Below are 16,007 nucleotides of genomic sequence, written 5' to 3'. Positions count from 1 at the left end.
TTGCTATCATGATATTAATTTAAGAATTATTGGTTTATAGCCCAGGAATCTAGTCTGAACACATAACATTTTTTTAAATTTGAGGTTTTTCTTCCTGGCCAAATATGTGGTCAGATTTCCAAACTGTATGTTCTGTGAATAGGTTTTATGTTCCAAGATCCAAAATGCTAAAGGTTCGGTAGTGTTTGTGAGTTTTCTTGACACCCACCCCCAGTGGCTGAACGTTTTCCCAATGTTCCATGGGGTCTTGGAAAGAAGTGTAGTCTGTTTTGAGACACTGCTTGGCATGTAGTCATGTCTCCTGAGGTGCTCCAAGAGCCCCCAGCCACTCCATCTTGTTCTAGGAAGCTGCCACCCGAAACGCGGATTGTTTGGAATGTCCCCAGACTGCCTGCTAGCCCCCTTCGACCAACCGGGGACTGTCAGCTGTACCTGCAGGCCCAGGCAGCTGTCAGCAGTGGGGTTTGGTTGGTAGTTGGACAGTTCTCTTTCATAGTCTGTCCACTTAAAAAAAAAACAACAAAAAAATCCTCAAGTCTTTTCCAAATTCCAACCTCCTCTTCTGTGCATTGCTAATTTAGTTTAGCAAAGATTCTTCGTTCCCATTTTGTACCTAGGTGAGGGATATGAACACAACAAAGACAGCAGTTTGCAAGTGTGTCTCTCCACCCTGGCAAAATCTCCCCGAAGGTGGGCACTGTGTCTTTGTTTTCTGTTGTTAATCAGAAATGATCTTTCTTCCTACTGCTCTCTTCCATATATCTGGACTCAAAACACCTCGGCATGGACCAAATACAAGATTTCCAACATCATATTTTACTCCTTGAATGGAAGTATATTTAAAAGTCAAGAGATTGCCCTGGCTGGGTGGCTCAGTTGGTTGAAGCATCGTCCCATACACCAAAAGGTTGTGAGTTGGATTTCCGGTCCGATCACATACTTAGGTTGCAGTTTGATCCCTGGTCAGGGTGGATATGAGAAGCAACTAGTTGATGTTTTTATTTCTCTCTCTCTCCCCCTTATTTTCTCTAAAATGAATAAACATATCTTTGGGTGAAGATTTAAAAAAATAATAATAAAAAGGGAAAGATGAAGTACCTTCCAGGTTTATGGTGCCTAGATTGTTTATAAAGGAGAGAAATGTAACTGCAGTAGAAAAAGATATTCATTCAACTGATGAAACAACATTCCCACATTCATCACACAGTAAGTTCATAATTTACGAGTTATATTTGTGCAGTAATTTATTCTACCTTCTGGTTTTGGTCCTTTTGGTTTGCTTTTGTTTTAGGTGTGGTTGTTACTAACTGTGAGTTCGCTGTCCTTTCACTGTTCATCTTTTTTATCTTCTTCTTGCACACTTCCATTTATGTGAACTGCCCGGAACTGGCAAACCTGTGGGCAGGGCAAGAGGCTCAGTGGTGGCCCGGGGCAGCAGTGGGGGTGTGGAGGGATGGGGCTTTTGTGGGGTGAGGAAAATCTTCTAAAACTAGATTGGGGTGATGCTGCCTGACTCTGTGACTCTATTAAAACCCCCAAGTTGGACACTTTCAATGAGTGGATTATTTGGTATGTAATTTATACCTCAGTGAAGATGGGGAAGAAACCTCCCTTCTGCCCGCCATCTGTGGCTCTGGTTCCCTTTGATGTCATTATTTACGGAGCAGCCTGCCAGCGAGCAGAGTATTTGCTGCAACCTCCCTGATGGTTTGTTTGTTCCCCGCCAAGCGAGTTTACGGGAAATGTTAAATGCTAGTATTAAGTGTGCACAAGAACGCACACACACATGAACCCCGCCTTCATGTCGGAACGCAGAAATGTTTCACGGGCTTTCATGTCTTGGAACTGAAAGGTCTGCTGTGTCACCTTGGGGTATTTCATGAGAAAGTGCTCCAGATGCTGACTGGTTGCGCCCTATTGACAGAAGGAAGACGCAGGCCGGAGTCTAACTTTCTGCTGTGACTGTCTCACCTTCCATCTCTAGGGACACAGCAGCGAGTGCCCTCGGGTGCATCTGGGAGCCGATTCTCCCGTTTAGGCCGGGCTGTACATGGGGCAAAGCCAGAGCCCTGGACCTGGGGGTAAGCAAAGCCATGCCTTGGTTGGCAGGAGGGCTGTCTTGGGGCCGAGCACTTGCTCAGGTCTGGAGTCACGGCCATGGTCCATGCCTTGCTCAGCTACGGCCTGGGGCCATGGACACTGTTGACAATGTGACCAGCCAGGGCTGCACCAGAGCAGAGCTGGGCAGGCCTGTCCTGTCTCCATGGAGCTCAGGGCGTGTCTGAAGCTCCCCGCGTGGTGGCAAGCCCTTCAAGCCCCACAGGCATCTCCTTCCCCTTCTTCTCCTCTCTGAAAGAGGTGCTGGTGACTCCAGCGTTTCCGGCCGCATCAGCCTGGTCCGGTAGAAGCGTCCTGACGTTTGTCACTGTCATCCCATCTGTTATGTTTTATCAATGTCTCTTCCTTCTTCAACTATTTGGCAGTTTTTTGACTGTAGAAACTCAACACCTATCCTAGAGTACAACAAAATTATTTTCCGGTGCACATTCAGGTGTAGCGGTACCTCCGTTAAATTCTAGGAGTGGAAACAGCTCGGTGTCTGAGGAGCCGGTGCTCTGGCCCAGGCCGTTGGGGCTGCAAGGTCTTCTCTCCGTCACCCACCTGTCATCCGGGGCCAGTTTTCAAGTCCGAGCGTCCTTTTCTTTGCCTGAGGAAGGGGACTCAGAATCATAGCACGATCGCCAAAAGATTACGTGAGAGTCGCGTCAGAGGCCCCCACAAAGTGCTCAGCACAGGTGTGAAAGCCTGTGTCTCTGCCGTTCTCTCCTTCCTTCGGCTCAAACACTGGAGCCTGCGAGTCCCGCCACACACCGGTCCGTCCCAGGAGACGCGGAGGTCGAAAGACGGGCCTCAAACTGGCGTCCTGATCACAGGACTGTGTTGACATTCACGGAACCTTCAAGCCATAGGAAGTCCTCCCCAAGCCTCCACTCCTCTTCCCTTTATGAAGTCACACAAGCACTGTGGGACTGTTCGGTGACAGAGCTCATTAATGCCCGACACTCCAGAAAGGGGGAAGGCAGAGCTCCCTCAAAAAAATAAACGATGAAACATCCCTCATTAAAGAATATTAATACTCATGAATTAAGAAAAACAAAGAGAGCAATTGCCTGGAATAAATCCACATTAGCCTTTGATTCTGTCCATTGAAATGAACGAAGAGCTGCTCCATTAAACAGGGGGTGTGGGCCGGGGGGTGTGGCTCCCAGCCGGGCTCCCGCCCCCCCACCCGGCTGAGCTGGGCCAGCCCTCAGCCCCCCGCCGCCCACCGGGAGGGCTCACCTGTCCTCCGCCCCAACCAGGCCGGCACCCAGATGGTGCGTCGGGCGCCGCAGACATGCCACCACTTCTTACTCATTCCTTCCTTCCGAGAGAAGAGGTCTGACGACAGGAAGGGACCAAGCGGAACAAAAGGCTCCGGGAGGGCCGCACTGCGGCCACGGTCTCCCTGGTAATTAAAACCCGACGCGCACCTCACAGCCCGTGTGCGGGAGAATCAACTCGAACACCTGTGGACAGAACGGCTATCATTAAACATGTTTATAAAAGTTGAAAAATGCACCTATGGCCATAGATGCAATTTCCTATTAAATATCCAAACTGCTGTATTTTTCTTCCCAGAGCGGCCAGAGCGTTACAAGGTCCTTCGGAGATGCCCCTCACGCTGTTTTATTGTATTTCCTGGCCGGCCCTGTGGGAGCCACAGCTCGAGTTTTTTACTGTGCTTTTCCCATGGCCGCTTGTGTCCCCTACACCCTCTTCCACCTCCGCCCCCCCCCCCCCCCACGATCACCGCTCTGTGCCCAGGAGTCCTTCTTTCTCTCCCCCCTTTCTTTTGCTCATCTGCTGCTGCCGCCCCCCCACCCCCGCCCTGAACAATCGGCCTGCTCTCCATCCATGAGTCTGACTCTATTTTGCTTGTTACTTCAGGTTGTTCGTTAGGTCCCACACACGAGTGAGATCATATGGCGTTTGCCTTTTTCTGGCGGGCCTAGTTCACTGAGCGTGATGCTCTCCAGGCCCGTCCACGCTGTCGCAAGGGGTAAGATCTTCTCTTTCCCGGCCCAGCAGTACTCTGTTAGTGAATCTCCCGTAGTCCTTGATCCACGTGTCTCCTGATGGGCCCGCGGGCTGCCCCACAGCTTGGCAACTGCAGAGAACGCTGCGGCGAACACAGGGGCGCTAAGGTTCTTTCCAATCAGCATTTTGGGTTTTCAGATGAAGTCCCATGAGTGGGACCGCTGGGTCATGAGGAACTCACACCAGTGCAATTGTAACTTGGGTGGTGGCGTCACGTCACCCTGGAACCCACACAGACCAGCAGCTTCGCGGTGACCACAGGAGCCTGGGGGGAGGGCTGCTCCCCGATGCCTGTGCCTCAGCAGCTCCCCCAGAAGCACTGGCATCCCTGGGCCCCGTGGCCGCCCCCCAATCCAGCACTAGAGGCCCCGAGCCCCAGGCCCAACGTGAAGCCAGGTGTGTAACACGCATGTACCAGGAGACTGCACGGAAGTGCACAGAAATGCTACCGAAACGATCAACAGAAATGGGAGTCAGGGTGAATCTCCATCTTCTACACACACCCACACACACACACACGCCACATCTTCTATTATGAACAGGCACAGCATTGAAAATTGAAGGAAAAATCTTTCACAAATGACATGTCATTGAGGGGAAAGTTTTGGTTTTTGACTACACTGTTAAAAAGAAAATGTAAAAATCAGAAGTGCTTGTGAGCAAACGCACGTGACACACCGCCTGCCCTTGCGAGAGCAGAGGGAGAAGCGAAAGGGCCGCCGGGAAGCGGAGGCCGGCGCCACCCAGCGCCACGGCCCAGGCCAGGCCTGCGGCGCGTGCACAGAATCCGCCCTGTCTCCAGCCGCCCCGTGTCAAAGCCGTGGCAGAATCAGAAATTCTGGGCCGTGTGAGACGGTCCTCACGTGCTCACCCTGTTTTTTACCTGGTTACCAGCACAGAGTTAAGCATATAAAGATTTTATTTAAATTTTTCTTTAAAGATTTTATTTATTTTTTTTTGAGAGAGGAAGGGAACCGGAGGGAAACATGGATGTGCTGTCGCCTCTTGCACGCCCCCTACTGGGGAACCTCGCCCATAACCCAGGCCTGTGTCCTGACTGGGAGTCAAATCGGTGACCTTTGGTTCGCCAGCCGGGGCTCAGCACATGAAAGTTCTGAACCAGTGACAGGGAAGCCAGGGGTGGTGACGGTGATCCTGCCGACTTGATGACAACACGGTGATTGTTCAGAAATACTCAGGCTGGGCCTCTGAGCACCGGCCCTGCCCACGCGGTGGGCAGACTGCTCGGAGTTGGAGGGGCCTGCCCTCCCGGCCCACTCAGCTCGGCGCTGCCGGGGTCTGTAGGTCAGTGTTGGCGCCATAGCGACTTCACAGCCCGCAGCCGGGAAGCTGTCCTCCGTGCCCTGCCACCTCTCGCTCTGAGACACCCGGTGTTCTGGACGTAGGTCGGGGCCACCACACAGATGCCCGGGGGCATCTGGGTCGTCAGGCACAGGCTTCGGCTGCAACGGGGACAGTCACACCAGGGCACACGCATACAGGCGGACCTGTGCGTGCCCACACGCGTGAGCGCATGCATGCACGTCCCATCCTGTAAATATTGTGGCTTTGCTTTGGGTCACTTCCGCTTTGCCATCCCGTAGGGGACGTCGCATTCCTGACGACGGCAGACTGCAGCCCTGCCCTTCTGCCTCCCTGGGCTACGGTGACGATGTCCCAGCCTGCAGTCTCCACGTGGCCCAGCCACCCGATGATGGCGGACCCCCTTCTGCTTGGTGGCCCTGTCGTGAGCTCAGAACCTCAGCAGCAGGAGCAACTGTGATTCGAGACCAGGCAGGCTCTTACCGAGTCCTGGATTTCACGGCGTTTCCCCTGAACGACGCTCGTTTCACATTAAAAAGAGAGCAGCATAATTTGCAGATAACCCCCAATGGGAAGCTCGGCAATTTAATTAAAAGCTGCTCGTGAGGGCCTCAGTATTTTACTTTGCTCGGTGACAAATCTGGGAGCCAACAGCCTAGTGCCCAGGGAGAGACAGGCGGCCGGGTCGCCCTCAGCAGGACTTTCCTGGGAACACACTGAGCCAGGGCTGGGTCACGTGACTTGTGCCAATGACCCAGAGCTGGCGCAGTCACTGACCTTTCAGAGCCAAGCCTCGGGAGGGTGCATCGCCCAGGTCTCAGTGTGAGCCCCGCAGCAGCCTGAGGGGGGCCCCATGTCTTTGCTCCCAGGGACCCACTGTTCGCCGGTCCTACAGGGAATCCTTCTCGGCCGATGGTCCTTTATCTCTCTTGTCATTTTAAGCTTGTTCAACTTCCTTGCTAGTAAGCAGTTGGAGGATATTTAGGTCATTCTCGAACTCACGTCCAACAACCACAGCCTGGCAGCGACTTTGGAGGCATCAGGGTACCAGGATTTTCTCGGTCCCCGCTGTCTCTGGGCCTTCCCTCCTTCCTAAACAGGCCAGGAAGCCCCTCGGGAGTGGGCACGGGCTTCTCTTCCTGCCTGACCACTGAGTGTCACGAGGGGTCCCGCAGCTGCCACACGGCTCAGGAAAACGAACAGCAGGTAGAAAGCGGGGAAGTGAATGGAGTGCGGACTTGAGTTTACACTAAGGCATCCATTCGGGGTGGCCCAGCACCTCTTCCCTGTCTGACTGGTCTCGTGGGATTTGTCCCCGGGGGCAGCACCGAGGGGTGTGCGGGAGTCCCGGGGACCAGCCACTTACGAGGACACCAACCCAGCCAGCCGCCCGACACCGCGGGCTGGGATCGCCACTGTACAGGGAGGGAGTCACCTCCACAGTGACACCGCGTCAGAGGAGGCGACCCCCAAGTCTCCGCTGGGTGACGGGTGCCCTCAAACTTCAGACAGAGGGACCTCCGTCCCCTCTCCTAGGGGTATTTCCGGAGCATTCTGGCAGCAACACAACGTGCGTGTCGCCCACCCCCCACTGTTTTAACGGTGCTTTAAACGGACGCTCGTGCCACGAACGTTCCTTCTCACAGTGACTCCCACCCTCAGGGAGCGGGGGTGACGCCCGAGGGCCCGCGTTCTCGAAACCGGCGGGGCAGCCAAGGAAGCAGGCTGAGTGACGGGAAACGCCTGTGACCACGTGACCGTCCGGGACAGTTTTAAACCTCCGTGTGTGCAGGTCGCGTGTCCTCGGAGCTGGTGGGCTCGTCAGAGTCGTCACAGCAGAAGAAGGGGCACTTCCCCCACAGGAACTCGCCGCCCACACGAACGAGTGACCGACGGCCGCAGGGACGTTCGTGGCCGATCCGAGCTGTGTGCGAGGTCGCCGCCCTCCTCCCGCAGTTTTGTCCTCGGGAGACAGACGCGGCCTGGCCGACTGGTGCTCGACCAGCACGGCCTGTGACACTGACCAGCGTGCTGACCATCTCGGGGTGACATCAACCCGGGGGTCTGAGAGAACCGCCCCGCTCGTCTCCTGTTGACGTGTTGATGGTGTCCAGAGAGGGCGCCTCCCTCACAGCGTGTCCCCACCCCCACTCCCGATGGGCACAGCTCTGCCTCAGAGCAACCCGAGCACAGGGGTGGCCTCAGAGCCTGGGAGGTGCTGCTCCTGCTGCCTGAGCTCGCGCTGGCTCACCCTCCAGGGGACAGGGACACGTCCCAACTCTCCCTGTCCCCAGAGCTCCGCCGAGGAGGGTCCGGCTTCGGCCTTTGGACCTGGGAGAGCCCTCCTCCGTTTTGGTTTTGCTGTGAAGGAGCGAACCCCTGTGTTCCCATCTCAGGAAAGCACCACGACCAGATCTGTACCCGGGCCTGAGTCCAGCCCCTGAGTCCAAACCTGCTGGCCTCCTCGCTGAGGGCTGCCGAGGGCAGAGGCGTGGACGGCTGGGGCCGCCCTGGGGACCACAGGGGCCTGGTCTGGCCCACCTGCCCGGGCTCCCGCCCACTGGTGTTCATGGAGCCTCACTCACATGCTGGCTTTAAATGGGCACCTTCAGCCATCGGAACGTGTTTTTGATCAGTGGAAATAGCTAACTACCCACTTAGTCACTTAATTCAGTGGGCTCATGAAGACCCTGACCGTGCCAGGTGGCGACGATGACAAGAAGTGACCCCACAGACCGAATGACACCGTGAACCCAATGTGGTACCTTCGCCGCGGGACCCCCGCCTTTGCACCTTGGGCAGCTCTTGTGGGGTCCTCTCTGTAGGGGGCCGGTGACAGGGCTGAGCCCTCGGGATGGAGGGTGGCCAGGCCGACGGCAGTGCACTGGGGGCGGCCTGGGCCTGGTGCCCGGTGCAGCGAGAAGCTGGGGCTGGGGCGGGGCTGCTGGGGCCGGCGCCCTAGGAACGCGGCTCCCACCGCACCCCAGCTTCTCCCATGAGTGACAGACGCGGCGGCCACAGCTCAGCCAGCGCACATGGTGGGGCAGAAATTCCTCTTAGTGACAGGAACGAGAGCAGCAGAAAGACACGCTTTCCAGGTGGTGATGCTACTGCCCCCTCCCCCCAGCTGTCGGGTCTCATTTCTTTTCCTTAGAAACCAAATTGATTCAGCATAAAAAGTCATCCATCTGAAAGGGAATTTCCATCAATGTCACTGCCAGGAGGGGACTCGGCCAGTGACAATTGTGAGGAATATATTTAATGCCACTGTGGTATCAGCTGCAGCCCATCGGGCCACAGTATTAAGGGGGCTGCATGTTTTTCGTTTTGTTCTATTTTCTGTGTTATGTTTCACAACAGAACATCAAAAGGAGAACATGGACCCGAGGACCACACGCGGCTCCCACGCTAAGGGAGGGGGGCGGTGAGCCTGGGCCTTCCTTTGGAATTTTGGGGTGTCAGGGCCCCTGGCTCCTCGCCATCACAGGTCAGCGTTCACAGACGGCAGGATGGCACAGCGTCAGCAAAGCTTGTTTGGGGGCCGCTTGTACCCGTCGAGTGGTGTCCCTCTGCTGGACGCCCCCAAGGCACTTGGTCGAGTTTCCCCGGGACAGAGTTCTGCGTGGATCTGTCTTGCTGAATCCTGACTCTGGACACCTTGTCAGCTTCTCGGAGAAGCCTTGGCATCAGAAGATACAGGCGAGCACTCTGAAAGGTAGCAGCAGCCACCAGACGGTGGGGGTGCTCTCTGCTCAGTGACCAGGGCTCTGCAGACCCCCAGGCCTCTGACCAGCAGTGATGGGGACCCTGCCCCATGACCCTGGCATGTGGGGACTGGCAGAGCTCCAAGCTGGCTCGATGGCACTTGCACTTCTAAAGTGATCTTCGAGCTACTACCCCTGCTCACGTCGCTCGGAGAGACCTTCAGGGATCACCGAGTCTGTGGACGTGGCCCCGGCCCTGCTTTGAATCCTGTTTGCCTGCTTCGGAAAAGCGTTCGGTCTGTCTGGACAGTCCCCCTCCTGCCACCCCCCCAACCATAAGACCACGCCCTCCAGCTCCAGGTGGGACACATTCCACCCTCAGAGACAGGGCTTGTTCTGGGGGACAGCTCTCATCCAGGGCTGCGAACGTTTACAAAACTCATTTTCTATTTTTCTCAGTGAGTGACTGTGCCCATCCGGCTGAAGATAAAGCTCCTTTGATGACGTGACGTGGGGACTTTGTCACCGCTGGGCTGGGTTTGCGACGCCACGAGAGAGAAAGCCGTGGGGGGACTCCCTGCACAAAGGCACTCGGCACACACACCTGTCACCACCCACAAGAAGTCGGTGGTTCTCCTGGATCTGAGAAACAGAGAAAGTGTGGGTTTGCCGAGACAACTGTTTAGTTTGGGGCTATGCCTTGTGTAGCTAAGGTGATTAATCAAGTTTATATCTCCTTTCGAGTTACGGGTTTGTCATCCTTTGGACACTGACTCATGCCACCTCCGTCTTGTGCCTAGAAAGACAGTCGATCAGGACGGGACCCTTGCCTGCCAGCACTGTGTGCAGCCTCACAGAATCTAGTTCTGCTGAAGCCCCCAAATTAAGGTTCTGATGGTTGTCAGCTACTTAAAAGCTCCAACATTTTGCAAGACAGAACTACTGTAAATAATAGTCATCTTTTATTTCGGCTTTCTTCAAAGTTCGTGATTTAGTTCTGGATCTTGTACCAGCCCTGGTTGGACTGTTACATCTTGCCCTTCCACATTTTGGTACAGCTAGACCTTCTTCTTAATTCCCTAGATGATTTATCGAGAATCTTCCAAGACCTCAAGAAAGGATCTTGGAAGCAAGCCTAGGGCTTGCTCTCAAGTGTCTCCCCTTCAACATTGTTGCCTTTCATCATTTTGCTACCAAGTAGCTCACAATCCTTCCTCCCCGTATATTCATAATCCGAGACCCAGGTGCCTGCAGTCTGCACCCTCCTCCCGGGAGTGGGAGCCTTTGTTGCCGCCACTGGAAACCTCGACAGGTTTATTCCAACACGTTTCAGTTCAAGTAGGAATCACTCAAGGCAACATCAGATAGCTCCCGTCTCACGGACCGCAGAAAATCTTAATTAACATATAAACAATTCTAATAAGAAGGGATGTACATCTTTGTTCAGATACCAAACCCAAGACGTAAAACGTGGAAACAATAATGCACCATAAGGGCCGCAGAAACGCTGAAACTACTGAGCTCGATAAGCAACTCTGTGAACCTTGGGGCAGAAGCTCACCTGGGGGCTGAGCAGCAGCTCCTCTGTGAGGCCAGCAGGGCAAAAACGGGCCCAGCGCTCACCTGTCCAGAGCTCACGTGGGGTCTCGAGGGGCCGGGAAGCAGATGCCGCTGTTGGCCGGCGCCGCTGGGATGGGTGACGGCCCAGCAACGTGCCTGTGATCGCACCTGTGAACAACGAGCCCACCTGCAAGGCGTGGCTGACTTCTCATTTTGTAGTCTCCGGCTTTAATCCTATTACGTACCTGAACTGAGGACTCAAGGGAAGGAAGGGGGAAGGGGGGGGGAGGAAAGAAAAAACGGGAGGAAGGAAAAGAGAAAGAAAAACGAGAGGAATAGGGAAAGACCGCTCTCCGCCCACACCGTCCTTCGGGCCGGAACCGACACCAGGTGAAGGACAGGTGAGGACTGGGCAGAGGGCGGGGCTCACCGTTTCCACCTGCTCTGCCGTCTTACATTTTCTACCTGGTTTTCTTTTTCCTTCATTGAAAAAAGGTGGCTTAGCCCACGGTCTTGGTTCCACGACCCACAGCGGCTGCAGCTCACACGTTGAAAACCACCGCTGGGAGTCCTCAAATCTTTCCACCTCAGAGGGGAAGGACGAGGACGCAGGTTCAGGGGAGAAGCAGACACCTCGACAAACTGCTGATTCTGCAGGCGCAGACTGAGACTCTCAGAACCAGTGGTTCCAGCACTGGGGTCGGTGTGAAACGATGGCATAGGGTCCACGTGAGGCCTGGCAGATCCCCAGCAGACTCACAAAACGCGCTATGATATTGTTGTTATGGGCCAAAAATAAACACAAACAAACAAGGAAAACCCACAACTTATAAGTTATAATTATTTCTCAAATTCCTGTCAGTTCAAATTGTGAGCAACTTTGTCTTTGATTTTTCTGTATTATACTGACGAATATCTCTAGGCAACAAAGATAAAACATATTACAGATGATGATGATGAGGATGATGATCGCAAAAGACAGTTTCATGTGACCTGCGTGGGAAGAAAAACGACATCGGAGCACATACAGCGTGTTCCTCCCATTCACACACATGATGTCACCTGTCGGAAGTGTGTGAATGCAGAGTAAATACGGTCTGGACCGAGAGGAGGGATCCCTTCCTGGGGAAATAATGAAAACACATCGGGGCACACGGCACGGAAACCAGCGGCGGCAGTGACGTCAGGCGGATCCACGGTCACTGTTGTAAGACTGAAGGTTACTTGCACTGTTCAAAGTACGTGGGTGGGTTGCCCCTAAAAGGCCCACCACACTTTCCACTGATGATGCAAATTCAAATCTGACATTAATGCTGAAGCCCAAGAATCACCTTCAGGACTGTAACATTCACTGGGCTATACATTCTTTAAACCAAGAACAATTTCAAAAATATGGTTGCCAACCCCAACATTTAATTTTAGGCTTATGTGGAAGTGTCCAGGACCTCACAGTCCGTTAAAAAAAAAAAGAAAAGCAAACACCTAGGACTCACTTTTCTGACAGCAGAGTCCAGTGATGGTTACAAAGTATCCAGATGTTGGCTCAAGGGGCTCTGAACCTCTGAACACTCATTACCCATGGGGGTGTGGGGGGTAGGGGGCAAGATACAATGTAAAGTTGACAGATGGAAACACACTATCTTCTTGGGCTGTTTGTTTATTCGTTCCAGGACGAAAGTAGCTCCTGAAATCTGGGAGAGTCTAATTTAGAAAATCTTAAATGGGGAGAGAACTGTTTGGACAAGCCTGGCTAACAGTTTTCAGAAACTCATTAGTCCTGTAAAATTTCAATTTATCCTCTCAAACTTGCGAGGCGTCCAGCACGGTTACCGATAATGCCCTTTTTTCATGTTCTCCTCCCCGCCCCTGCTGCCTGCAGCTGCCCACGTCATGGAGCCGACACAGAGAGGCGGCCGCAGGGAAGCGGCTCAGCGTAGCAGTCCACGTCGCTGTGGACAGGCGGGGAAGGGCAGGCCTAGAAGGCAGTCAAGTTCTTTGCCAACTGGCTTGTCTCTTCATTTCCCCAACTTCTTTAAAAGTCTGCGGATGTACCTGCACAGATAACACCAGTCTCCGCCCATCAGCACACGTCTGCTGGGCGAGCTCCATGCCCTGGTTTTGGGGCTGGCTCTGTGTGCGGGGGCCGCTGAGGGAGGAGGCTCTCCTACCGAGATGCAGGGTTGGGCTCAGCGGACACCGTCCGTGGAGTTAGCTGCTCACACGCAGCTTATGGCACAGCTGCGGACCCAGGAGCCATGGGCCCCAAACCCACTAAGACATGACAGCAGACCCAGTGAGGGTCCAAACAGCCAGAAAACACTGGGAGGTGACGCCCTGTTGAAACCACGAGGGAGGGACACGTGTGGTGGCCACCTGCAGGGGCTTTGCTGTCAGCGCTGGCTCTGACCAGCTTCTTGCTCCAAACCACTTTCCCTTGAGGTCCGAGCTCAGCATTTGGGTCCCCTGATGTTAAACTTTAACCCTCCTGAGACTCTAATCTCCCCTCCACCTTCTGTACATGGAGCCTCACCCCAATTTCCGGTTGCCTGATCCCTGAGTCTGTGGGGCCCTGTCTCCTAGGCCTGGCCCCTCGCTGTCGGCTGGTCACAGTGGCCTGGCCTGTGCCCTCCCTCTGCCCGGCTTCACGCCAGCCTTTACGGGGCCGCCGGACAGCAGATACAGGGGTGCTCTGTTCACACACGGTGTGTGGCCCCGTTTCGGGAACAGTGAGTGAGTGGCCCTAGGAAGAGCCGGGGAAAGGCACCTTGGGCACCAGGAGCTTCCCGGCGACCACTGGTAGGCAGGGGAGCTCCACCGTGGAGGACCAGTGAGGCAGTGCTCCGAGCCCCAAGGTGCAGACCCTGGATTTAGGATCCGGAGAACGCGGGTCACAGATTACTACTATCAGTGCTGGACCCTGAACGGGAGTCTCTGGTCATAAAGCCCGTGGTAGCCAAGGATCGGCCTGGTGTTCACTTACCTGCTTGGTTCACAGGGGTAGTGGGGAGCGGACCTGTGGTGGAATGGATGTAGCCTGGAAGATTCCACCAGCCAGTGGTCAGTGAGAGCTGCCTGCTCAAGGCGGCAGATCGGGGTACGTGCAACGAACTGTGGGTGGGCTGGCTATCTCTTGTACATACTGGTTCTTCTTCTGCTCTGCTGGCAAGGGGGGGCCATGTGGCACGGGGCGGGTCCGGACGCGGCAGCAGAAGTCTGCTGGGTGGGGCTCCTGAAAAGCTTCCACTTTTCTGGTAAGGAGATGGAGAGTTGAGTTCAGGCTTCATGACTGCTGCTCGTCGTTCTTCTTTCTGAGTGGAGAATGAACGTGATGTCTGGACTGCAGCAGCCACCTTGTGGTCATGAGGAAGTGGCATGATGCCAAACCAGCACATGAATGGCTCTGGTGGCACGGATGGGCAGCTGAGGTCTTGCAGCAATGGCTAACTCTGGATTCTGGATGATACAAGGGAAATAAGCCTCTGTTTGAGCTTATCAGATGGGGTTTCTGTTACTTGTGTACACTTAACCGATAGAGGAAGGGCCTTAGGGGAAAAGAGGGCAAAGGACCCTGGGCACAGTGGGCAGTGCAGAGGAGGGGCTTCTCCTATTTCATTCAGCAACACCATCTTCAAGCAGTTTTCAAGGCTGTTCTCTTTCTGAGTGTGGGCCCAAGACCAACCAGCAGCATCCATGTGGGATTCTGGTGGAAATGCAAAGCCCCAGGCCCCTGCCCCCCACCAACCCTTGAGCCCGAGCCTGTGTTTTGCCGAGACCTCCAGGCGGTCTGGCTGGTGTGGTTTTGCTGAGCCCGGTGGGGTTCCAAATCCTGCTGAGCCCCTTCCCGCCCCCCCCCCCCCCCCCCCCCCCCGCAGGGCTGGGCCGACTTGCCTGGTTTTCAGGGAAGCTGCTGGGTTTGCAAATGAGGGGCAGTCTCTGCAGGGACTCTGATGAGGGGGGACTGAGAACCCCGTTCCTGGCCATGTCAGTGGCTTGCAGAGCTTGGTCCCTGGGAACCTGTTGGAAACACACTCTCCAACCCTGCTCCAGTCCTTCTCGGCAGGGCCTCTCGGTGGGCTGGGGGACTGGGGGTGGGAGCCCCAGGGGGTCCTGACAGATAGCGGGGCCTCGGATCCCCTGCCAGGCTCAACAGGCACCCACCGACGGGGTGGGAGGTGGGGCTGCCGAGGGTGACGGCCGCCAGGGCGGCTTCAGCGTGGGGAGTCTCCGGGCTGAACGCAACTCCCCAAGGGCAGGCACAGGGTTCCAGTCACCTTCTTCTTCACCATCTGTCACCCACCAGCATCTGTTCGTCCATCTCTGTCCACTTATCGTCTACGTATCTACCACCTGTGTCTGTCTGTCTGTCCATCTATCATGTTTTATCTGTCATCTACCTATCATCTCCTTCTCTGCATCTGTGTGCTGTCCATCCGCCCACCACCCAGCCTCAACCGCCCATCACCATCTGTCCGCCCACCCGCCCTCTATTGAATGAAGTCAGGAATGGCACAGAAGGATTTAACAACTGCTTCCCTCACACTTGTCCCCTGTCAGTGCCCCTCCTACGGCCATTCTAGTTCACAGCCCTCACCCTGCACTCAGGGGGGTGTGCTGTGACCCCCTTGCTTCCGGGTTGGGTCTGTTCAGTGACTGGAACTCGCCAGGCCGTCCCACAAGGGAGCTGACTCTGCAGCCGGCCCCCAGCCCCCAGAGCTGTTGTGGGGCTCCTGCGCCTGGACCAGGAGAGTGTGCGGCAGCTCCCAGGAAGCCCAGCCTGCCGGTGACAGCTGTTTCCGCAGCACGAGCAGGAACCCGAGACAGGCGACAGGCACAATAAAAGTGTGACTCGACTGAGCCACACTGGAGATGAAACAGGGATCAGCGTGGACTCGCAGCTCATATGACGAGGAAGCCCAGCCATCGGGTCCAGTGGGCAGAGCCGACTGTGGGCCGTGGGGGAGTGGCCCCCATTTTGGTGCCGGCAGGCGGGGGTGAGACGTGTGGGAGCCTTGCCAGGCCTCCTGCGGAGTCCACAGGGGCACGTTCCACACACCCGCACAGGCACAGGTGCACATGCGTGGCCGGCTCCCGAGGCACCGCTGAGGTGGCCTGCGTGACTCAAGCTGAAGCCAGCTGTCAGGGGGCGGCCAGGTGAGGACCCATCACCTGTTTCCCTTTCCAGGGCTGGAGAGGGATCCGTGAGTCGTCTTCGGCTGGGGGCCGGTCTTCGATGACCACAGACTCCGTTTCTAAAACTGAGCTTCTAAGTCAGGCACCTGG

The sequence above is a fragment of the Artibeus jamaicensis genome, unplaced genomic scaffold (genome assembly GCF_021234435.1).
Source record: "Artibeus jamaicensis isolate MK-2021 breed Jamaican fruit bat unplaced genomic scaffold, CSHL_Jam_final contig_354, whole genome shotgun sequence".
NCBI classification, from domain to species: domain Eukaryota; kingdom Metazoa; phylum Chordata; class Mammalia; order Chiroptera; family Phyllostomidae; genus Artibeus; species Artibeus jamaicensis.
This window is presented reverse-complemented; position numbering follows the sequence as displayed.